The sequence below is a fragment of the Mesoplodon densirostris genome, chromosome 5 (assembly GCF_025265405.1).
Source record: "Mesoplodon densirostris isolate mMesDen1 chromosome 5, mMesDen1 primary haplotype, whole genome shotgun sequence".
NCBI classification, from domain to species: Eukaryota; Metazoa; Chordata; class Mammalia; order Artiodactyla; family Ziphiidae; genus Mesoplodon; species Mesoplodon densirostris.
In genome coordinates this window covers 121,957,042-121,980,657 of record NC_082665.1, presented here as the reverse complement: position 1 = coordinate 121,980,657, position 23,616 = coordinate 121,957,042, and positions in this window count along the sequence as shown.

Below are 23,616 nucleotides of genomic sequence, written 5' to 3'. Positions count from 1 at the left end.
TTTTACACATATACATATATCTCTTCATCTTCAGATCCTTTTCCCGTGCAGGTTAGGACACAATGTTGAGTAGTCTTCTCTTGGTATGCCATAGGTTTTCGGTGCTTCTATATTTCTCGTCTGTTTGTGTATCTGTGTTTACCCCAATATCTTAATGTATCCAATCCTCACACCTTTCCATTTTGTGAACCATAAGTTTGTTTAGTGAATCTGTGATTGCATTTCTCTGTGGAAATATCTTCATTGGTATCAATTTTCAGGTAACACCCATAAGTGATATGATAAGATATGTGTCTTTCGCTTTCTCACTTACAACAAGTTGCATGATTACCCCTAGACTCATGTATGGTCCTGCAAATGGCATTGTGTCATTTTTTTCCTTGGCTAATATTCCATCTGTACATGTACGCGTTCTTCTTTGTCCACTCATCTCTTGATGGATGTTTTGGTTACTTCCATGTCTTGGCTACTGTAATACTTCTACAGTGCAAATTTGCCTGCCTGTGTCTTTCCAATTTTGTCTTCTTAGGGTGTAGCCTGAGGAGTGGGCCTTCTGGATCATATAGTAGCTCAAGGTTTACATTTTATAGGCCCCTGCAGTCTCTTCCCATTAGTGGCTCTTACCAGGTTACGTCCCACTTCAAATTGAGGGTATGAATTTCTCCACAACCTCTTCAGCATGGATCGTTTGTATTTTTTTGTGGATGGTTATTCTCAGTGGTGCGAGCTGATACCTCTTTATGGTTGGATTTGCACGTGTCTCATACTCCCTTGAAACTGAGCTCTCAGGCATGTCCATTTTTTCCCAATCTGCTATTACAGCTGACTTCTTCCATTTTTTTCTTGAAGTATGTGCCACATTTTGAACATTTTTGGCCTTTACCTGCATCAAGACATTGGAAGGACAGTTTTCATTTGCAGCCCTGTAGTACTTGTGCATATGAAGTGCCCATTGGCACAGATTTCAACGCTGCCGTTGCAGGTATCCGCCAGAGTGTGGCAGCATTTCTACGTTGCCCACTCTGTTACCTAGGGAAACGGACCTTCCTGCCAGTGGTGTGGCTCAGTTATAAATTAGAGTGCAGTGTGCCCTGATATACTCCCCAAAGGCTTATGTCTCCTTTGTTATGTTGGTTTTTTAAAGTTAATTTATATTTTTTAGAGGGGTAGTATTCTATTGTGTACATGGACCACTTCTTGTTTTTGCAATCCTCTGTTGATGGACATCTTCATTGCTTCAAAGTGTTGGCTGTGGTACATATTGCTGGAGTGCAGTGTTGCCATCCTGTGACTTTTGATTCTCATGTTCTCAGGTGATAGGCCCAACAGTGGGGATGATTCATTGACTGGTAGCTCAGTGGTTACCTTTTCAAAGCACCTCTGTTGTGTTTTCATTCGTGGCTCTTACCACGTCCCAATGAACCCCGAGGGTATGCATTTTTCCACAACCCCTTCAGCATTTGTTGTTTGCAGCATGTTTGCCATTCTGCCTGGTGTGAGCTGATAGGTTTTTTTGTAATTTGGATTCGCATGTCTTTAATAATTCCTAAGATTCAGCATTTTCCCACACATTTCTCCTTTCTTAAGAAAAAATAATTGTGTGAGTACAATATACCTCTTGATATTGTCTTCTTGGAAGGTTGCCCTCTTTTGAATTTGTGGTCCATTTGGGACCCCAGGATTTTTTTTGAGAGCAGGTGTCATTTAAATGCCTGCAATGAGTGTGAATATTTAGTGACCATTAGCACTGGGTTAAAACTGGTGTTGTGGGAAACGGCCACAAGGTGGCAGCATTTCTCCATTCCCAAATCTGGTTACTAGGGGAGCAGAGCCTTTCTTGAAATCCTGTTACTAGTTTGTAAATTAGAATGGAATGTGCCAGGGAAAAGCCCCTGTAGTTTATGCCTCATTACTTCTTGTTCGTTGTTTGAATTGTTTTAATCGGGGTAATGATCAGAATACAGTTTGTCCTAGGTGTCAACGATCTGGTACTTTTGTACATCATATATACCTATTCATGTACAGATTCTTTTCCCATGTAAACGATTACAGAGTGTTCACTAGACGTCCCTTGCTATGTGCTCGGGCCTTTTGATATATGTACTTAATCTGTATTTGTATAGGTATGGGAAACCTAATCTTAATTTATCCATTGCCACCACCTTTCCTTTTAGATATGCATAGTTTCTTTCTTAAGTCTGTGTGTGTCTTTCTCTATGGAAATATGTCCATTTTTCTCAATTCTTAGGTGACACCTCTAAGTGATAATTCATAGGATATATGTCTTTTGCTTTCCAACTTACCTCATGGTCTGTGATTATCTCTAGGCTCATCTATGATGCCTCAAAGAGCAGTGTTTCATTGTCATCCATGGCTAGTATTCCGTTGTTTACATGGACCACTCCTTCTTTATCCATTCATCTGTAGATGGACATTTAGGTTGCTTGCATGTCTTGGCTATTGTGAATAAAGGTGCAGTGCAGCTTTTGCAGCCTGTGTCTTCTAGATTCTGGTCTTCTCAGGTGAGAGGCAAAGCGGTGGGTCTGCTGCCTCGAATGGTAGCTCAATTTTTACTGCTAAATGCTGCTCCTTTCTGTTCTCATTATTGGCTGTGACCACTTTATATGGCACCAGCAGCTAGAGGGTACACAGTTCTCAAACACCACTTAAGCTTTCATTATTTGTAGACATTTTGCTGAGGCTCAGTCGACCTGAGTGAGTTGAAACCTTTTTGTAGATTAGATTTGCATGAGTGTAATAATTCCTGAGGTTGAGCTTTGATCCATTTTCCTTGTTTTGGAAGGACGGTGAGTAAAACTTACTTCTTCATACTATCTTCTTGAAAAATTTGCCTGTTTTGAATTTTTCTGGTCATTCCCTACTTCAGCACAATTGTTTTAGGGCAGTGTCCTTTAAAGCCCTGAGGCCTTGTGAATGTTAAGTGACCATTAGCTGTGGGTTTCAAGCTGCCCTTGCAGTAAACAGCCAGAAGGCGTCAGCATATCTACATTTCCAACTCTGGCTTTTTGTGCAAGGGAGCTTTCCCGGAAATCGTGTTAGTAGGCTTCAAATTAGAGTGGAATGTGACAGCACAATCCCCTAAGAGCTTATATCTCCTTACTTGTTGTTTGTTTTTTAAATTTAATTTTTATTAGGTATCAGGACCAATTTGATAAAAAAAGTTTCTCCTAGGTGGACAGAATATGGTTTATCATATCCATGTATGTGTGTTTTCATCTTTGGATCCTGTCTGGTGTAGGTTATTACAGAGTGATGAGTAGGCCTCTCTTGGTATCCCATAGGCATTTTGTGATTATATATTTCATATGTATGAGAACATGTCTGTTAACGCCCTGATCGTAATTCATACATTCCTTACACCTTGCCATTTGGTTAAACAGAGTATTTTTTTTCTTAATCCATGTTTTCCCTTCTCCTGGAAATAAGTTCATGAGTATCAATCTTTAGGTAACACCTAGAAGTGGTGTCATAGGATATCTGTCTTTCAGTTTCTTTCTTACTTCAAGTTGGGTGATTATCTTTAGGTCCTTATAAGGTGGTGCAAACGGCACTGTTTCATTGTTTTCCATGGCTTATATTCCATTGTTTACACTCACCACTTCCTCTTTGTGCATTTTTCTGTTGATGGACATTTTGGTTTCTTCCAAGTCTTGGCTATGTTAAATGTTTCTGCAGTGCAGGATTGCCCGCCTGTGTCTTTTCCATTCTGCTCTGCTCAGGTGATAGGCGCATCAAAGGACCTACCACATCACATGGTAGCTAAATTTTTACACTTAAACACACCTCCGTTATGTTATCACTACCGGGTGTTAGCAGCTTCCATCCCCCCCCAGCATCTAGAGGGTACACAGTTCTCTGAAAGCACTTCAGCGTTTATTCTTTGTAGACGTTTTGCTGAAGAACATTCTGACGGCTGTGAGGTGAACATTTTTGTAATTGGATTTTCATGGCTTTATTAATTGCCGATGTGGAGCATTTTTCAGTTCCCTCTTATTTTAAAGGAAAAGAAAATACAAAATGTGGGTAAAGTATGCCTCTTGAAATTGTCTTCTTGAAATGTTGACGAGTTTTGAATTTACTGGTCGATTTACGACCCCAGGATTTTTTTTTTGATGGCAGGTGTCATTTACAGGCCTGCAAGTATTTTGAATATTAATTGACGATTGGCCCTGTTGTGTGAAACGGCCAGAAAGCGGCAGCACTTCTCCTTACCAAACCTGGTTACTAGGGCAACAGATCCATAATGGAAGTAGTGTTGTTGGTTGTAAATTAGAATGGAATGTGCCAGGAAAAGCCCCTTAAGATTAGGTCTCATTACTTCTTGTTCGTTTTTTTAATTAATTTTTATTTCTTATCACAGCAAATTAGATGACAATGTTTTGTTTTTTCTAGGCGTGCAAGATGTGGTACTTTTACACATATACATATATCTCTTCATCTTCAGATCCTTTTCCCATGCAGGTTAGGACACAATGTTGAGTAGTCTTCTCTTGGTATGCCATAGGTTTTCGGTGCTTCTATATTTCACGTCTGTTTGTGTATCTGTGTTTACCCCCATATCTTAATGTATCCAATCCTCACACCTTTCCATTTTGTGAACCATAAGTTTGTTTAATGAATCTGTGATTGCATTTCTCTGTGGAAATATCTTCATTGGTATCAATTTTCAGGTAACACCCATAAGTGATATGATAAGATATGTGTCTTTCGCTTTCTCACTTACTACAAGTTGCATGATTACCCCTAGACTCCTGTATGGTCCTGCAAATGGCATTGTGTCATTTTTTGTCCTTGGGTAATATTCCATCTGTACATGTACGCGTTCTTCTTTGTCCACTCATCTCTTGATGGATGTTTTGGTTACTTCCATGTCTTGGCTACTATAATACTTCTACAGTGCAAATTTGCCTGCCTGTGTCTTTTCAATTTTGTCTTCTTAGGATGTTGCCTGAGGAGTGGGCCTTCTGGATCATATAGTAGCTCAAGGTTTACCTTTTATAGGCCCCTCCAGTCTCTTCCCATTAGTGGCTCTTACCAGGTTATGTCCCACTTCAAATTGAGGGTACGAATTTCTCCACAACCTCTTCAGCATGGATCGTTTGTATTTTTTTGTGGATGGTTATTCTCAGTGGTGCGAGGTGATACCTCTTTATGGCTGGATTTGCACGTGTCTCATACTCCCTTGAAACTGAGCTCTCAGGCATGTCCATTTTTTCCCAATGTGCTATTACAGCTGACTTCTTCAATTATTTTTCTTGAAGTATGTGCCACATTTTGAAATTTTTTGGCCTTTACCTGCGTCAAGACATTGGAAGGACAGTTTTCATTTGCAGCCCTGTAGTACTTGTGCATATGAAGTGCCCATTGGCACAGATTTCAAAGCTGCCGTTGCAGGTATCCGCCGGAGTGTGGCAGCATTTCTACGTTGCCCACTCTGTTACCTAGGGAAACGGACCTTCCTGCCAGTGGTGTGGCTCTGTTATAAATTAGAGTGCAGTGTGCCCTGATATACTCCCCAAAGGCTTATGTCTCCTTTGTTATGTTGGGTTTTTTTTGTTTGTTTGTTTGTTTTTGGGTTTTTTTTTGTGGTATGCGGGCCTTTCAGTGTTGTGGCCTCTCCCGTTGCTGAGCACAGACTCCGGACGCGCAGGCTCAACAACCATGGATCACGGGTCCAGCCGCTCCGCAGCATGTGGGATCCTCCCAGAACGGGGCACGAACCCGTGTTCCCTGCATCGGCAGGCGGACTCTCAAACACTGTGCCACCAGGGAAGCCCGTTATGTTGGTTTTTTAAAGTTAATTTATATTTTTTAGAGGAGTAATATTCTATTGTGTACATGGACCACTTCTTGTTTGTGCAATCCTCTGTTGATGGACATCTTCATTGCTTCAAAGTGTTGGCTGTGGTATATATTGCTGGAGTGCAGTGTTGCCATCCTGTGACTTTTGATTCTCATTTTCTCAGGTGATAGGCCCAACAGTGGGGATGATTCACTGACTGGTAGCTCAGTGGTTACCTTTTCAAAGCACCTCTGTTGTGTTTTCACTCGTGGCTCTTACCACGTCCCAATGAACCCCGAGGGTATGCATTTTTCCACAACCCCTTCAGCATTTGTTGTTTGCAGCATGTTTGCCATTCATCCTGGTGTGAGGTGATAGGTTTTTTGTAATTTGGATTCGCATGTCTTTAATAATTCCTAAGATTCAGCATTTTCCCACACATTTCTCCTTTCTTAAGAAAAAATAATTGGGTGAGTACAATATACCTCTTGATATTGTCTTCTTGGAAGGTTGCCCTCTTTTGAATTTGTGGTCCATTTGGGACCCCAGGATTTTTTTTGAGAGCAGGTGTCATTTACATGCCTGCAATGAGTGTGAATATTTAGTGACCATTAGCACTGGGTTAAACTGGTGTTGTGGGAAACGGCCACAAGGCGGCAGCATTTCTCCATTCCCAAATCTGGTTACTAGGGGAGCAGAGCCTTTCTTGAAATCCTGTTACTAGTTTGTAAATTAGAATGGAATGTGCCAGGGAAAAGCCCCTGTAGTTTATGCCTCATTACTTCTTGTTCGTTGTTTGAATTGTTTTAATCGGGGTAATGATCAGAATACAGTTTGTCCTAGGTGTCAACAATCTGGTACTTTTGTACATCATATATACCTATTCATGTACAGATTCTTTTCCCATGTAAACGATTACAGAGTGTTCTCTAGACGTCCCTTGCTATGTGCTCGTGCTTTTTGATATATGTACTTAATCTGTATTTGTATAGGTATGGGAAACCTAATCTTAATTTATCCATTGCCACCACCTTTCCTTTTAGATATGCATAGTTTCTTTCTCAAGTCTGTGTGTGTCTTTCTCTATGGAAATATGTCCATTTTTCTCAGTTCTTAGGTGACACCTCTAAGTTATAATTCGTAGGATATATGTCTTTTGCTTTCCAACTTACCTCATGGTCTGTGATTATCTCTAAGCTCATCTATGGTGCCTCAAAGAGCAGTGTTTCATTTTCATCCATGGCTAGTTTTCCGTTGTTTACATGGACCACTCCTTCTTTATCCATTCATCTGTTGATGGACATTTAGGTTGCTTGCATGTCTTGGCTATTGTGAATAAAGGTGCAGTGCAGCTTTTGCAGCCTGTGTCTTCTAGATTCTGGTCTTCTCAGGTGAGAGGCAAAGCGGTGGGTCTGCTGCCTCGAATGGTAGCTCAATTTTTACTGTTAAATGCTGCTCCTTTCTGTTCTCATTATTGGCTGTTACCACTTTACATGGCACCAGCAGCTAGAGGGTACACAGTTCTCAAACACCACTTAAGCTTTCATTATTTGTAGACATTTTGCTGAGGCTCAGTCGACCTGTGTGAGTTGAAACCTTTTTGTAGATTAGATTTGCATGAGTGTAATAATTCCTGAGGTTGAGCTTTGATCCATTTTCCTTGTTTTGGAAGGACAGTGAGTAAAACTTACTTCTTCATACTATCTTCTTGAAAAATTTGCCTGTTTTGAATTTTTCTGGTCATTCCCTACTTCAGCACAATTGTTTTAGGGCAGTGTCCTTTAAAGCCCTGAGGCCTTGTGAATGTTAAGTGACCATTAGCTGTGGGTTTCAAGCTGCCCTTGCAGTAAACAGCCAGAAGGCATCAGCATATCTACATTTCCAACTCTGTTTTTTTTTAAGTTATTTATTTTTGCTGTGTTGGGTCCTCGCTTCTGGGCGAGGGCTTTCTCTAGTTGTGGCAAGTGGGGTCCACTCTTCATCGCAGTGCGCGGGCCTTTCACTGTCGCGGCCTCCTTTGTTGCAGAGCACAAGCTCCAGACGCGCAGGCTCAGTAGTTGTGGCTCAAGGGCCTAGTTGCTCCGTGGCATGTGGGATCCTTCCAGACCAGGGCTCGAACCCGTGTCCCCTGCATTGGCAGGCAGATTCTCAACCACTGCGCCACCAGGGAAGCCCTCCAACTGTGGAATTTTGTGCAAGAGAGCTTTCCCAGAAATCGTGTTAGTAGGCTTCAAATTAGAGTGGAATGTGACAGCACAATCCCCCAAGAGCTTATATCTCCTTACTTGTTGTTTGTTTTTTAAATTTAATTTTTATTAGGTATCAGGACCAATTTGATAAAAAATGTTTCTCCTAGGTGGACAGAATATGGTTTATCATATCCATGTATGTGTGTTTTCATCTTTGGATCCTGTCTGGTGTAGGTTATTACAGAGTGATGAGTAGGCCTCTCTTGGTATTCCATAGGCATTTTGTGATTATATATTTCATATGTATGAGTACATGTCTGTTAACGCCCTGATCGTAATTCATACATTCCTTACACCTTTCCATTTGGTTAAACAGAGTATTTTTTTTAAACCATGTTTTCCCTTCTCCTGGAAATAAGTTCATGAGTATCAATTTTTAGGTAACACCTAGAAGTGGTGTCATAGGATATCTGTCTTTCAGTTTCTTTCTTACTTCAAGTTGGGTGATTATCTTTAGGTCCTTATAAGGTGGTGCAAACGGCACTGTTTCATTGTTTTCCATGGCTTATATTCCATTGTTTACACTCACCACTTCCTCTTTGTGCATTTTTCTGTTGATGGACATTTTGGTTTCTTCCAAGTCTTGGCTATGTTAAATGTTTCTGCAGTGCAGGATTGCCCGCCTGTGTCTTTTCCATTCTGCTCTGCTCAGGTGATAGGTGCATCAAAGGACCTACCACATCACATGGTGGCTAAATTTTTACACTTAAACGCACCTCCGTTATGTTATCACTACCGGGTGTTACCAGCTTCCATCCCCCCAGCATCTAGAGGGTACACAGTTCTCTGAAAGCACTTCAGCGTTTATTCTTTGTAGACGTTTTGCTGAAGAACATTCTGACGGCTGTGAGGTGAACATTTCTGGAGTTGGATTTTCATGGCTTTATTAATTGCCGATGTGGAGCATTTTTCAGTTCCCTCTTATTTTAAAGGAAAAGAAAATACAAAATGTGGGTAAAGTATGCCTCTTGAAATTGTCTTCTTGAAATGTTGACGAGTTTTGAATTTACTGGTCGATTTATGACCCCAGGATTTTTCTTTTTGTTGGCAGGTGTCATTTACAGGCCTGCAAGTATTTTGAATATTAAGTGACGATTGGCCATGTTGTGTGAAATGGCCAGAAGGCCGCAGCACTTCTCCTTACCAAACCTGGTTACTAGGGCAACAGATCCATAATGGAAGTAGTGTTGTAGGTTGTAAATTAGAATGGAATGTGCCAGGAAAAGCCCCTTAAGATTAGGTCTCATTACTTCTTGTTCGTTTTTTTAATTAATTTTTATTTCATATCACAGCAAATTAGATGACAATGTTTTGTTTTTTCTAGGCGTGCAAGATGTGGTACTTTTACACATATACATATATCTCTTCATCTTCAGATCCTTTTCCCGTGCTGGTTATGACACAATGTTGAGTAGTCTTCTCTTGGTATGCCATAGGTTTTCGGTGCTTCTATATTTCACGTCTGTTTGTGTATCTGTGTTTACCCCAATATCTTAATGTATCCAATCCTCACACCTTTCCATTTTGTGAACCATAAGTTTGTTTAATGAATCTGTGATTGCATTTCCCTGTCGAAATATGTTCATTGGTATCAATTTTCAGGTAACACCCATAAGTGATATGATAAGATATGTGTCTTTCGCTTTCTCACTTACTACAAGTTGCATGATTACCCCTAGACTCCTGTATGGTCCTGCAAATGGCATTGTGTCATTTTTGTCCTTGGCTAATATTCCATCTGTACATGTATGTGTTGTTCTTTGTCCACTCATCTCTTGATGGATGTTTTGGTTACTTCCATGTCTTGCCTACTGTAATACTTCTACAGTGCAAATGTGCCTGCCTATATCTTTCCAATTTTGTCTTCTTAGGATGTAGCCTGAGGAGTGGGCCTTCTGGATCATATAGTAGCTCAAGGTTTACCTTTTATAGGCCCCTCCAGTCTCTTCCCATTAGTGGCTCTTACCAGGTTACGTCCCACTTCAAATTGAGGGTATGAATTTCTCCACAACCTCTTCAGCATGGATCGTTTGTACTTTTTTGTGGATGGTTATTCTCAGTGGTGCGAGCTGATACCTCTTTATGGTTGGATTTGCACGTGTCTCATACTCCCTTGAAACTGAGCTCTCAGGCATGTCCATTTTTTCCCAATCTGCTATTACAGCTGACTTCTTCAATTACTTTTTCTTGAAGTATGTGCTACATTTTGAAATTTTTTGGCCTTTACCTGCGTCATGACATTGGAAGGACAGTTTTCATTTGCAGCCCTGTAGTACTTGTGCATATGAAGTGCCCATTGGCACAGATTTCAAAGCTGCCGTTGCAGTATCCGCCAGAGTGTGGCAGCATTTCTACGTTGCCCACTCTGTTACCTAGGGAAACGGACCTTCCTGCCAGTGGTGTGGCTCAGTTATAAATTAGAGTGCAGTGTGCCCTGATATACTCCCCAAAGGCTTATGTCTCCTTTGTTATGTTGGTTTTTTAAAGTTAATTTATATTTTTTAGAGGGGTAGTATTCTATTGTGTACATGGACCACTTCTTGTTTGTGCAATCCTCTGTTGATGGACATCTTCATTGCTTCAAAGTGTTGGCTGTGGTACATATTGCTGGAGTGCAGTGTTGCCATCCTGTGACTTTTGATTCTCATTTTCTCAGGTGATAGGCCCAACAGTGAGGATGATTCATTGACTGGTAGCTCAGTGGTTACCTTTTCAAAGCACCTCTATTGTGTTTTCATTCGTGGCTCTTACCACGTCCCAATGAACCCCGAGGGTACGCATTTTTCCACAACCCCTTCAGCATTTATTGTTTGCAGCATGTTTGACGTTCTGACTGGTGTGAGCTGATAGGTTTTTTGTAATTTGGATTTGCATGTCTTTAATAATTCCTAAGATTCAGCATTTTCCCACACATTTCTCCTTTCTTAAGAAAAACTAATTGGGTGAGTACAATATACCTCTTGATATTGACTTCTTGGAAGGTTGCCCTCTTTTGAATTTGTGGTCCATTTGGGACCCCAGGTTTTTTTTGAGAGCAGGTGTCATTTACATGCCTGCAATGAGTGTGAATATTTAGTGACCATTAGCACTGGGTTAAAACTGGTGTTGTGGGAAACGGCCACAAGGTGGCAGCATTTCTCCATTCCCAAATCTGGTTACTAGGGGAGCAGAGCCTTTCTTGAAATCCTGTTACTAGTTTGTAAATTAGAATGGAATGTGCCAGGGAAAAGCCCCTGTAGTTTATGCCTCATTACTTCTTGTTCGTTGTTTGAATTGTTTTAATCGGGGTAATGATCAGAATACAGTTTGTCCTAGGTGTCAACAATCTGGTACTTTTGTACATCATATATACCTATTCATGTACAGATTCTTTTCCCATGTAACGGATTACAGAGTGTTCTCTAGACGTCCCTTGCTATGTGCTCGGGCTTTTTGATATATGTACTTAATCTGTATTTGTATAGGTATGGGAAACCTAATCTTAATTTATCCATTGCCACCACCTTTCCTTTTAGATATGCATAGTTTCTTTCTCAAGTCTGTGTGTGTCTTTCTCTATGGAAATATGTCCATTTTTCTCAGTTCTTAGGTGACACCTCTAAGTGATAATTCATAGGATATATGTCTTTTGCTTTCCAACTTACCTCATGGTCTGTGATTATCTCTAGGCTCATCTATGGTACCTCAAAGAGCAGTGTTTCATTGTCATCCATGGCTAGTATTCCGTTGTTTACATGGACCACTCCTTCTTTATCCATTCATGTGTTGATGGACATTTAGGTTGCTTGCATGTCTTGGCTATTGTGAATAAAGGTGCAGTGCAGCTTTTGCAGCCCGTGTCTTCTAGATTCTGGTCTTCTCAGGTGAGAGGCAAAGCGGTGGGTCTGCTGCATCGAATGGTAGCTCAATTTTTACTGTTAAATGCTGCTCCTTTCTGTTCTCATTATTGGCTGTGACCACTTTACATGGCACCAGCAGCTAGAGGGTACACAGTTCTCAAACACCACTTAAGCTTTCATTATTTGTAGACATTTTGCTGAGGCTCAGTCGACCTGTGTGAGTTGAAACCTTTTTGTAGATTAGATTTGCATGAGTGTAATAATTCCTGAGGTTGAGCTTTGAGCCATTTTCCTTGTTTTGGAAGGACAGTGAGTAAAACTTACTTCTTCATACTATCTTCTTGAAAAATTTGCCTGTTTTGAATTTTTCTGGTCATTCCCTACTTCAGCACAATTGTTTTAGGGCAGTGTCCTTTAAAGCCCTGAGGCCTTGTGAATGTTAAGTGACCATTAGCTGTGGGTTTCAAGCTGCCCTTGCAGTAAACAGCCAGAAGGCGTCAGCATATCTACATTTCCAACTCTGTTTTTTTTTAAGTTATTTATTTTTGCTGTGTTGGGTCCTCGCTTCTGGGCGAGGGCTTTCTCTAGTTGTGGCAAGTGGGGTCCACTCTTCATCGCAGTGCGCGGGCCTTTCACTGTCGCGGCCTCCTTTGTTGCAGAGCACAAGCTCCAGACGCGCAGGCTCAGTAGTTGTGGCTCAAGGGCCTAGTTGCTCCGCGGCATGTGGGATCCTTCCAGACCAGGGCTCGAACCCGTGTCCCCTGCATTGGCAGGCAGATTCTCAACCACTGCGCCACCAGGGAAGCCCTCCAACTGTGGAATTTTGTGCAAGAGAGCTTTCCCAGAAATCGTGTTAGTAGGCTTCAAATTAGAGTGGAATGTGACAGCACAATCCCCCAAGAGCTTATATCTCCTTACTTGTTGTTTGTTTTTTAAATTTAATTTTTATTAGGTATCAGGACCAATTTGATAAAAAATGTTTCTCCTAGGTGGACAGAATATGGTTTATCATATCCATGTATGTGTGTTTTCATCTTTGGATCCTGTCTGGTGTAGGTTATTACAGAGTGATGAGTAGGCCTCTCTTGGTATTCCATAGGCATTTTGTGATTATATATTTCATATGTATGAGTACATGTCTGTTAACGCCCTGATCGTAATTCATACATTCCTTACACCTTTCCATTTGGTTAAACAGAGTATTTTTTTTAAACCATGTTTTCCCTTCTCCTGGAAATAAGTTCATGAGTATCAATTTTTAGGTAACACCTAGAAGTGGTGTCATAGGATATCTGTCTTTCAGTTTCTTTCTTACTTCAAGTTGGGTGATTATCTTTAGGTCCTTATAAGGTGGTGCAAACGGCACTGTTTCATTGTTTTCCATGGCTTATATTCCATTGTTTACACTCACCACTTCCTCTTTGTGCATTTTTCTGTTGATGGACATTTTGGTTTCTTCCAAGTCTTGGCTATGTTAAATGTTTCTGCAGTGCAGGATTGCCCGCCTGTGTCTTTTCCATTCTGCTCTGCTCAGGTGATAGGTGCATCAAAGGACCTACCACATCACATGGTGGCTAAATTTTTACACTTAAACGCACCTCCGTTATGTTATCACTACCGGGTGTTACCAGCTTCCATCCCCCCAGCATCTAGAGGGTACACAGTTCTCTGAAAGCACTTCAGCGTTTATTCTTTGTAGACGTTTTGCTGAAGAACATTCTGACGGCTGTGAGGTGAACATTTCTGGAGTTGGATTTTCATGGCTTTATTAATTGCCGATGTGGAGCATTTTTCAGTTCCCTCTTATTTTAAAGGAAAAGAAAATACAAAATGTGGGTAAAGTATGCCTCTTGAAATTGTCTTCTTGAAATGTTGACGAGTTTTGAATTTACTGGTCGATTTATGACCCCAGGATTTTTCTTTTTGTTGGCAGGTGTCATTTACAGGCCTGCAAGTATTTTGAATATTAAGTGACGATTGGCCGTGTTGTGTGAAATGGCCAGAAGGCCGCAGCACTTCTCCTTACCAAACCTGGTTACTAGGGCAACAGATCCATAATGGAAGTAGTGTTGTAGGTTGTAAATTAGAATGGAATGTGCCAGGAAAAGCCCCTTAAGATTAGGTCTCATTACTTCTTGTTCGTTTTTTTAATTAATTTTTATTTCATATCACAGCAAATTAGATGACAATGTTTTGTTTTTTCTAGGCGTGCAAGATGTGGTACTTTTACACATATACATATATCTCTTCATCTTCAGATCCTTTTCCCGTGCTGGTTATGACACAATGTTGAGTAGTCTTCTCTTGGTATGCCATAGGTTTTCGGTGCTTCTATATTTCACGTCTGTTTGTGTATCTGTGTTTACCCCAATATCTTAATGTATCCAATCCTCACACCTTTCCATTTTGTGAACCATAAGTTTGTTTAATGAATCTGTGATTGCATTTCCCTGTCGAAATATGTTCATTGGTATCAATTTTCAGGTAACACCCATAAGTGATATGATAAGATATGTGTCTTTCGCTTTCTCACTTACTACAAGTTGCATGATTACCCCTAGACTCCTGTATGGTCCTGCAAATGGCATTGTGTCATTTTTGTCCTTGGCTAATATTCCATCTGTACATGTATGTGTTGTTCTTTGTCCACTCATCTCTTGATGGATGTTTTGGTTACTTCCATGTCTTGCCTACTGTAATACTTCTACAGTGCAAATGTGCCTGCCTATATCTTTCCAATTTTGTCTTCTTAGGATGTAGCCTGAGGAGTGGGCCTTCTGGATCATATAGTAGCTCAAGGTTTACCTTTTATAGGCCCCTCCAGTCTCTTCCCATTAGTGGCTCTTACCAGGTTACGTCCCACTTCAAATTGAGGGTATGAATTTCTCCACAACCTCTTCAGCATGGATCGTTTGTACTTTTTTGTGGATGGTTATTCTCAGTGGTGCGAGCTGATACCTCTTTATGGTTGGATTTGCACGTGTCTCATACTCCCTTGAAACTGAGCTCTCAGGCATGTCCATTTTTTCCCAATCTGCTATTACAGCTGACTTCTTCAATTACTTTTTCTTGAAGTATGTGCTACATTTTGAAATTTTTTGGCCTTTACCTGCGTCATGACATTGGAAGGACAGTTTTCATTTGCAGCCCTGTAGTACTTGTGCATATGAAGTGCCCATTGGCACAGATTTCAAAGCTGCCGTTGCAGTATCCGCCAGAGTGTGGCAGCATTTCTACGTTGCCCACTCTGTTACCTAGGGAAACGGACCTTCCTGCCAGTGGTGTGGCTCAGTTATAAATTAGAGTGCAGTGTGCCCTGATATACTCCCCAAAGGCTTATGTCTCCTTTGTTATGTTGGTTTTTTAAAGTTAATTTATATTTTTTAGAGGGGTAGTATTCTATTGTGTACATGGACCACTTCTTGTTTGTGCAATCCTCTGTTGATGGACATCTTCATTGCTTCAAAGTGTTGGCTGTGGTACATATTGCTGGAGTGCAGTGTTGCCATCCTGTGACTTTTGATTCTCATTTTCTCAGGTGATAGGCCCAACAGTGAGGATGATTCATTGACTGGTAGCTCAGTGGTTACCTTTTCAAAGCACCTCTATTGTGTTTTCATTCGTGGCTCTTACCACGTCCCAATGAACCCCGAGGGTACGCATTTTTCCACAACCCCTTCAGCATTTATTGTTTGCAGCATGTTTGACGTTCTGACTGGTGTGAGCTGATAGGTTTTTTGTAATTTGGATTTGCATGTCTTTAATAATTCCTAAGATTCAGCATTTTCCCACACATTTCTCCTTTCTTAAGAAAAACTAATTGGGTGAGTACAATATACCTCTTGATATTGACTTCTTGGAAGGTTGCCCTCTTTTGAATTTGTGGTCCATTTGGGACCCCAGGTTTTTTTTGAGAGCAGGTGTCATTTACATGCCTGCAATGAGTGTGAATATTTAGTGACCATTAGCACTGGGTTAAAACTGGTGTTGTGGGAAACGGCCACAAGGTGGCAGCATTTCTCCATTCCCAAATCTGGTTACTAGGGGAGCAGAGCCTTTCTTGAAATCCTGTTACTAGTTTGTAAATTAGAATGGAATGTGCCAGGGAAAAGCCCCTGTAGTTTATGCCTCATTACTTCTTGTTCGTTGTTTGAATTGTTTTAATCGGGGTAATGATCAGAATACAGTTTGTCCTAGGTGTCAACAATCTGGTACTTTTGTACATCATATATACCTATTCATGTACAGATTCTTTTCCCATGTAACGGATTACAGAGTGTTCTCTAGACGTCCCTTGCTATGTGCTCGGGCTTTTTGATATATGTACTTAATCTGTATTTGTATAGGTATGGGAAACCTAATCTTAATTTATCCATTGCCACCACCTTTCCTTTTAGATATGCATAGTTTCTTTCTCAAGTCTGTGTGTGTCTTTCTCTATGGAAATATGTCCATTTTTCTCAGTTCTTAGGTGACACCTCTAAGTGATAATTCATAGGATATATGTCTTTTGCTTTCCAACTTACCTCATGGTCTGTGATTATCTCTAGGCTCATCTATGGTACCTCAAAGAGCAGTGTTTCATTGTCATCCATGGCTAGTATTCCGTTGTTTACATGGACCACTCCTTCTTTATCCATTCATGTGTTGATGGACATTTAGGTTGCTTGCATGTCTTGGCTATTGTGAATAAAGGTGCAGTGCAGCTTTTGCAGCCCGTGTCTTCTAGATTCTGGTCTTCTCAGGTGAGAGGCAAAGCGGTGGGTCTGCTGCATCGAATGGTAGCTCAATTTTTACTGTTAAATGCTGCTCCTTTCTGTTCTCATTATTGGCTGTGACCACTTTACATGGCACCAGCAGCTAGAGGGTACACAGTTCTCAAACACCACTTAAGCTTTCATTATTTGTAGACATTTTGCTGAGGCTCAGTCGACCTGTGTGAGTTGAAACCTTTTTGTAGATTAGATTTGCATGAGTGTAATAATTCCTGAGGTTGAGCTTTGAGCCATTTTCCTTGTTTTGGAAGGACAGTGAGTAAAACTTACTTCTTCATACTATCTTCTTGAAAAATTTGCCTGTTTTGAATTTTTCTGGTCATTCCCTACTTCAGCACAATTGTTTTAGGGCAGTGTCCTTTAAAGCCCTGAGGCCTTGTGAATGTTAAGTGACCATTAGCTGTGGGTTTCAAGCTGCCCTTGCAGTAAACAGCCAGAAGGCGTCAGCATATCTACATTTCCAACTCTGTTTTTTTTTAAGTTATTTATTTTTGCTGTGTTGGGTCCTCGCTTCTGGGCGAGGGCTTTCTCTAGTTGTGGCAAGTGGGGTCCACTCTTCATCGCAGTGCGCGGGCCTTTCACTGTCGCGGCCTCCTTTGTTGCAGAGCACAAGCTCCAGACGCGCAGGCTCAGTAGTTGTGGCTCAAGGGCCTAGTTGCTCCGCGGCATGTGGGATCCTTCCAGACCAGGGCTCGAACCCGTGTCCCCTGCATTGGCAGGCAGATTCTCAACCACTGCGCCACCAGGGAAGCCCTCCAACTGTGGAATTTTGTGCAAGAGAGCTTTCCCAGAAATCGTGTTAGTAGGCTTCAAATTAGAGTGGAATGTGACAGCACAATCCCCCAAGAGCTTATATCTCCTTACTTGTTGTTTGTTTTTTAAATTTAATTTTTATTAGGTATCAGGACCAATTTGATAAAAAATGTTTCTCCTAGGTGGACAGAATATGGTTTATCATATCCATGTATGTGTGTTTTCATCTTTGGATCCTGTCTGGTGTAGGTTATTACAGAGTGATGAGTAGGCCTCTCTTGGTATTCCATAGGCATTTTGTGATTATATATTTCATATGTATGAGTACATGTCTGTTAACGCCCTGATCGTAATTCATACATTCCTTACACCTTTCCATTTGGTTAAACAGAGTATTTTTTTTAAACCATGTTTTCCCTTCTCCTGGAAATAAGTTCATGAGTATCAATTTTTAGGTAACACCTAGAAGTGGTGTCATAGGATATCTGTCTTTCAGTTTCTTTCTTACTTCAAGTTGGGTGATTATCTTTAGGTCCTTATAAGGTGGTGCAAACGGCACTGTTTCATTGTTTTCCATGGCTTATATTCCATTGTTTACACTCACCACTTCCTCTTTGTGCATTTTTCTGTTGATGGACATTTTGGTTTCTTCCAAGTCTTGGCTATGTTAAATGTTTCTGCAGTGCAGGATTGCCCGCCTGTGTCTTTTCCATTCTGCTCTGCTCAGGTGATAGGTGCATCAAAGGACCTACCACATCACATGGTGGCTAAATTTTTACACTTAAACGCACCTCCGTTATGTTATCACTACCGGGTGTTACCAGCTTCCATCCCCCCAGCATCTAGAGGGTACACAGTTCTCTGAAAGCACTTCAGCGTTTATTCTTTGTAGACGTTTTGCTGAAGAACATTCTGACGGCTGTGAGGTGAACATTTCTGGAGTTGGATTTTCATGGCTTTATTAATTGCCGATGTGGAGCATTTTTCAGTTCCCTCTTATTTTAAAGGAAAAGAAAATACAAAATGTGGGTAAAGTATGCCTCTTGAAATTGTCTTCTTGAAATGTTGACGAGTTTTGAATTTACTGGTCGATTTATGACCCCAGGATTTTTCTTTTTGTTGGCAGGTGTCATTTACAGGCCTGCAAGTATTTTGAATATTAAGTGACGATTGGCCGTGTTGTGTGAAATGGCCAGAAGGCCGCAGCACTTCTCCTTACCAAACCTGGTTACTAGGGCAACAGATCCATAATGGAAGTAGTGTTGTAGGTTGTAAATTAGAATGGAATGTGCCAGGAAAAGCCCCTTAAGATTAGGTCTCATTACTTCTTGTTCGTTTTTTTAATTAATTTTTATTTCATATCACAGCAAATTAGATGACAATGTTTTGTTTTTTCTAGGCGTGCAAGATGTGGTACTTTTACACATATACATATATCTCTTCATCTTCAGATCCTTTTCCCGTGCTGGTTATGACACAATGTTGAGTAGTCTTCTCTTGGTATGCCATAGGTTTTCGGTGCTTCTATATTTCACGTCTGTTTGTGTATCTGTGTTTACCCCAATATCTTAATGTATCCAATCCTCACACCTTTCCATTTTGTGAACCATAAGTTTGTTTAATGAATCTGTGATTGCATTTCCCTGTCGAAATATGTTCATTGGTATCAATTTTCAGGTAACACCCATAAGTGATATGATAAGATATGTGTCTTTCGCTTTCTCACTTACTACAAGTTGCATGATTACCCCTAGACTCCTGTATGGTCCTGCAAATGGCATTGTGTCATTTTTGTCCTTGGCTAATATTCCATCTGTACATGTATGTGTTGTTCTTTGTCCACTCATCTCTTGATGGATGTTTTGGTTACTTCCATGTCTTGCCTACTGTAATACTTCTACAGTGCAAATGTGCCTGCCTATATCTTTCCAATTTTGTCTTCTTAGGATGTAGCCTGAGGAGTGGGCCTTCTGGATCATATAGTAGCTCAAGGTTTACCTTTTATAGGCCCCTCCAGTCTCTTCCCATTAGTGGCTCTTACCAGGTTACGTCCCACTTCAAATTGAGGGTATGAATTTCTCCACAACCTCTTCAGCATGGATCGTTTGTACTTTTTTGTGGATGGTTATTCTCAGTGGTGCGAGCTGATACCTCTTTATGGTTGGATTTGCACGTGTCTCATACTCCCTTGAAACTGAGCTCTCAGGCATGTCCATTTTTTCCCAATCTGCTATTACAGCTGACTTCTTCAATTACTTTTTCTTGAAGTATGTGCTACATTTTGAAATTTTTTGGCCTTTACCTGCGTCATGACATTGGAAGGACAGTTTTCATTTGCAGCCCTGTAGTACTTGTGCATATGAAGTGCCCATTGGCACAGATTTCAAAGCTGCCGTTGCAGTATCCGCCAGAGTGTGGCAGCATTTCTACGTTGCCCACTCTGTTACCTAGGGAAACGGACCTTCCTGCCAGTGGTGTGGCTCAGTTATAAATTAGAGTGCAGTGTGCCCTGATATACTCCCCAAAGGCTTATGTCTCCTTTGTTATGTTGGTTTTTTAAAGTTAATTTATATTTTTTAGAGGGGTAGTATTCTATTGTGTACATGGACCACTTCTTGTTTGTGCAATCCTCTGTTGATGGACATCTTCATTGCTTCAAAGTGTTGGCTGTGGTACATATTGCTGGAGTGCAGTGTTGCCATCCTGTGACTTTTGATTCTCATTTTCTCAGGTGATAGGCCCAACAGTGAGGATGATTCATTGACTGGTAGCTCAGTGGTTACCTTTTCAAAGCACCTCTATTGTGTTTTCATTCGTGGCTCTTACCACGTCCCAATGAACCCCGAGGGTACGCATTTTTCCACAACCCCTTCAGCATTTATTGTTTGCAGCATGTTTGACGTTCTGACTGGTGTGAGCTGATAGGTTTTTTGTAATTTGGATTTGCATGTCTTTAATAATTCCTAAGATTCAGCATTTTCCCACACATTTCTCCTTTCTTAAGAAAAACTAATTGGGTGAGTACAATATACCTCTTGATATTGACTTCTTGGAAGGTTGCCCTCTTTTGAATTTGTGGTCCATTTGGGACCCCAGGTTTTTTTTGAGAGCAGGTGTCATTTACATGCCTGCAATGAGTGTGAATATTTAGTGACCATTAGCACTGGGTTAAAACTGGTGTTGTGGGAAACGGCCACAAGGTGGCAGCATTTCTCCATTCCCAAATCTGGTTACTAGGGGAGCAGAGCCTTTCTTGAAATCCTGTTACTAGTTTGTAAATTAGAATGGAATGTGCCAGGGAAAAGCCCCTGTAGTTTATGCCTCATTACTTCTTGTTCGTTGTTTGAATTGTTTTAATCGGGGTAATGATCAGAATACAGTTTGTCCTAGGTGTCAACAATCTGGTACTTTTGTACATCATATATACCTATTCATGTACAGATTCTTTTCCCATGTAACGGATTACAGAGTGTTCTCTAGACGTCCCTTGCTATGTGCTCGGGCTTTTTGATATATGTACTTAATCTGTATTTGTATAGGTATGGGAAACCTAATCTTAATTTATCCATTGCCACCACCTTTCCTTTTAGATATGCATAGTTTCTTTCTCAAGTCTGTGTGTGTCTTTCTCTATGGAAATATGTCCATTTTTCTCAGTTCTTAGGTGACACCTCTAAGTGATAATTCATAGGATATATGTCTTTTGCTTTCCAACTTACCTCATGGTCTGTGATTATCTCTAGGCTCATCTATGGTACCTCAAAGAGCAGTGTTTCATTGTCATCCATGGCTAGTATTCCGTTGTTTACATGGACCACTCCTTCTTTATCCATTCATGTGTTGATGGACATTTAGGTTGCTTGCATGTCTTGGCTATTGTGAATAAAGGTGCAGTGCAGCTTTTGCAGCCCGTGTCTTCTAGATTCTGGTCTTCTCAGGTGAGAGGCAAAGCGGTGGGTCTGCTGCATCGAATGGTAGCTCAATTTTTACTGTTAAATGCTGCTCCTTTCTGTTCTCATTATTGGCTGTGACCACTTTACATGGCACCAGCAGCTAGAGGGTACACAGTTCTCAAACACCACTTAAGCTTTCATTATTTGTAGACATTTTGCTGAGGCTCAGTCGACCTGTGTGAGTTGAAACCTTTTTGTAGATTAGATTTGCATGAGTGTAATAATTCCTGAGGTTGAGCTTTGATCCATTTTCCTTGTTTTGGAAGGACAGTGAGTAAAACTTACTTCTTCATACTATCTTCTTGAAAAATTTGCCTGTTTTGAATTTTTCTGGTCATTCCCTACTTCAGCACAATTGTTTTAGGGCAGTGTCCTTTAAAGCCCTGAGGCCTTGTGAATGTTAAGTGACCATTAGCTGTGGGTTTCAAGCTGCCCTTGCAGTAAACAGCCAGAAGGCGTCAGCATATCTACATTTCCAACTCTGTTTTTTTTTAAGTTATTTATTTTTGCTGTGTTGGGTCCTCGCTTCTGGGCGAGGGCTTTCTCTAGTTGTGGCAAGTGGGGTCCACTCTTCATCGCAGTGCGCGGGCCTTTCACTGTTGCGGCCTCCTTTGTTGCAGAGCACAAGCTCCAGACGCGCAGGCTCAGTAGTTGTGGCTCAAGGGCCTAGTTGCTCCGCGGCATGTGGGATCCTTCCAGACCAGGGCTCGAACCCGTGTCCCCTGCATTGGCAGGCAGATTCTCAACCACTGCGCCACCAGGGAAGCCCTCCAACTGTGGAATTTTGTGCAAGAGAGCTTTCCCAGAAATCGTGTTAGTAGGCTTCAAATTAGAGTGGAATGTGACAGCACAATCCCCCAAGAGCTTATATCTCCTTACTTGTTGTTTGTTTTTTAAATTTAATTTTTATTAGGTATCAGGACCAATTTGATAAAAAATGTTTCTCCTAGGTGGACAGAATATGGTTTATCATATCCATGTATGTGTGTTTTCATCTTTGGATCCTGTCTGGTGTAGGTTATTACAGAGTGATGAGTAGGCCTCTCTTGGTATTCCATAGGCATTTTGTGATTATATATTTCATATGTATGAGTACATGTCTGTTAACGCCCTGATCGTAATTCATACATTCCTTACACCTTTCCATTTGGTTAAACAGAGTATTTTTTTTAAACCATGTTTTCCCTTCTCCTGGAAATAAGTTCATGAGTATCAATTTTTAGGTAACACCTAGAAGTGGTGTCATAGGATATCTGTCTTTCAGTTTCTTTCTTACTTCAAGTTGGGTGATTATCTTTAGGTCCTTATAAGGTGGTGCAAACGGCACTGTTTCATTGTTTTCCATGGCTTATATTCCATTGTTTACACTCACCACTTCCTCTTTGTGCATTTTTCTGTTGATGGACATTTTGGTTTCTTCCAAGTCTTGGCTATGTTAAATGTTTCTGCAGTGCAGGATTGCCCGCCTGTGTCTTTTCCATTCTGCTCTGCTCAGGTGATAGGTGCATCAAAGGACCTACCACATCACATGGTGGCTAAATTTTTACACTTAAACGCACCTCCGTTATGTTATCACTACCGGGTGTTACCAGCTTCCATCCCCCCAGCATCTAGAGGGTACACAGTTCTCTGAAAGCACTTCAGCGTTTATTCTTTGTAGACGTTTTGCTGAAGAACATTCTGACGGCTGTGAGGTGAACATTTCTGGAGTTGGATTTTCATGGCTTTATTAATTGCCGATGTGGAGCATTTTTCAGTTCCCTCTTATTTTAAAGGAAAAGAAAATACAAAATGTGGGTAAAGTATGCCTCTTGAAATTGTCTTCTTGAAATGTTGACGAGTTTTGAATTTACTGGTCGATTTATGACCCCAGGATTTTTCTTTTTGTTGGCAGGTGTCATTTACAGGCCTGCAAGTATTTTGAATATTAAGTGACGATTGGCCGTGTTGTGTGAAATGGCCAGAAGGCCGCAGCACTTCTCCTTACCAAACCTGGTTACTAGGGCAACAGATCCATAATGGAAGTAGTGTTGTAGGTTGTAAATTAGAATGGAATGTGCCAGGAAAAGCCCCTTAAGATTAGGTCTCATTACTTCTTGTTCGTTTTTTTAATTAATTTTTATTTCATATCACAGCAAATTAGATGACAATGTTTTGTTTTTTCTAGGCGTGCAAGATGTGGTACTTTTACACATATACATATATCTCTTCATCTTCAGATCCTTTTCCCGTGCTGGTTATGAC